This window comes from Oxyura jamaicensis, chromosome Z (genome assembly GCF_011077185.1).
Source record: "Oxyura jamaicensis isolate SHBP4307 breed ruddy duck chromosome Z, BPBGC_Ojam_1.0, whole genome shotgun sequence".
NCBI classification, from domain to species: Eukaryota; Metazoa; Chordata; class Aves; order Anseriformes; family Anatidae; genus Oxyura; species Oxyura jamaicensis.
In genome coordinates, this window is record NC_048926.1 from 20,950,553 (window position 1) to 20,952,747 (window position 2,195).

Sequence of the window (2,195 nt, forward strand, 5' to 3'; positions counted from 1 at the left end):
GTTTGCACAGCCCCATCCATGAGCTGGGGGTGTAAACACATCTGGAAAAATAACTTCCTTTTGGAGAGCAGTGCTCCATGACTGCCAACACAATCTAACACATATCGTAAAACAATCAAACAAACAAAAGCCCTTGAAATAAAAGTACACTAATTCTGAAGAATACCTGTGCTCAATGGGCTTTTGCTGGCCAAAATGTGCACATGCAGGAACATCACATTGGAAAACACCAGAAGGACGCAGAGCATGGGGAAGATCAATAACAGTGTGCTGTTAGCACAGATTTTGCCACCTCTGAATGAAAGTGACCAGTGAGAATTTTTGCCTGATTTAAAGTTTGTTTCGTGCTGTTAGAAGCAAACGAGTTGATTAGGCAACCTGAAGATAAAACGGTGCAGCCTAGGGAAATTCTTGGTGCTAGTGAGGATTTAGCTGTGCACATGACTGTGGCATGCCATGTCCTGCACGACATCCGCAAGGATGAGAACAAAATCTTTGCCAGGAGTGGGCTTGAGTAATTGTTGATTTGCATTTTGCCTGAACACGAAAGGGACAGATCCTTCACCCACGTCCCAGCAGCGTGTGATGACATGGAGCTGTGCAAAGAGCTGTACCTCCCTGGTCACTTCGGCCAAAAGGCTGTGCTCTGTGAGTTCGTGTCTTCTCTGGCCAGGAGGGACAGCGATGCCAATGAAAAGTGCTCCATTTTTCTGTGTCCATGCAGAAGCTTCAAATATTTTTTTTCAGTTCCCAGACGTTTTGTTGTACACATGCACTATGCAGGAGGTAAATCTGAGTTCAGGGCCAAGAAAAGACCTTGGAACCAGAGGCCTTGGGTTACCCCATGTGTGTCACACCCAGGAGATGTCAAGGCTCAGGAGGTGTTGTATCAGGTGACTGAGTAGCACAGAGAGAAATGGGCATCCGCAAAACTTTTGGGGTACTCACTGAATGCTCACCTGCCCCCTCTCCCAAAGACCAGCCACCTCTTTTTTTTTCCCATCTGTTCACATATTTCTCCTGCCTGTGTTCACACAGTTTCAAATGAACACTGCTAAATGGCAGAGTCTTGCTAACAGCAGAGCAGCTTCTTTTACCCTTCTCAGCCAGTCTCTGAGGCAGGAACAAAAACTAAGGACCAGAAAAGGGAGCTTAACCATTAATTACAGCTAATACTCAGTCTATTCTGCCTTGACAAGTATTCCAGTACTCACAGGATGCAAAACTACAATCATATCATAGCAAGAAATTACTCTAAAAAATTCAGGCTTGGTCAGAATAGGGGTCCTTAACAATGCATTGTGGAAGGTGGATTTTTTTCCTCAATAAAACTTTCTGCAGACAGAGGGTTGGGAAGAACAGGAAAATAAAAGCAGAGAAATGAGAAGAAAAGAGAAAAAGATATTAAACACCAGTTCTGTGAAAACATTGCAGCTTCTCCTGGTTGGGGTTCCTGTCTGATTTCAGGCAGTGGCTATCCTCGTCTCCATACTCCCCAGCATAGTAATGTCACCTTTGCTTGATGCATAGGCCACAGATCAATACGTTACTTTGAAGTTGAGGATACCCACTCACTGTTCATGGAAAGGTAAACCATGGAAAAATGTCCTTCATGCTTTCCAAGATGCACAGAAAAGGAGATGTAGGTGAGATATATTTCAAATGGATTAGAATCAGTGCCACCAATTTCCTAATAAGGGCTACAACAAATTCAGAATAAACAAATTGATGAAATTTAAAACTTGCTAGCTTAGATTAATAAGGTGAGATGCTAAGAATGACCTTGGATCTTGAATATCTAATCTTGCTGCAGATTAGAGGAGTCTTTGTAGTTCATGTGATGTTGTCAGAGCCAGATTACACAAATAAACAAGTTGTTTTTGAAACTGAGCCTCTTCACTGGCAATGCTAGCCTTGTGAGACAGCAGTTCCTGAAAATGAAATCCCATAACCTAATTACCAATCAATGTTTTATTTGTGTAACTGTTGCATCTGAAGCCATTAGGTTGCAATCAGCTATACCTTAGGGTCTCTGAAACTGCTGACTCTTTTCACGTGACTGTAGTCAATAAATAGAAATCTGTATTACATTTCATAGCTAATTATGCTCCTTCTGTGGTCTCTCATACCTTTAGTACCATCACAGATCATATACTTTAAAATAAGTCTTCTGAAATTAAAACAAAAATACAAAC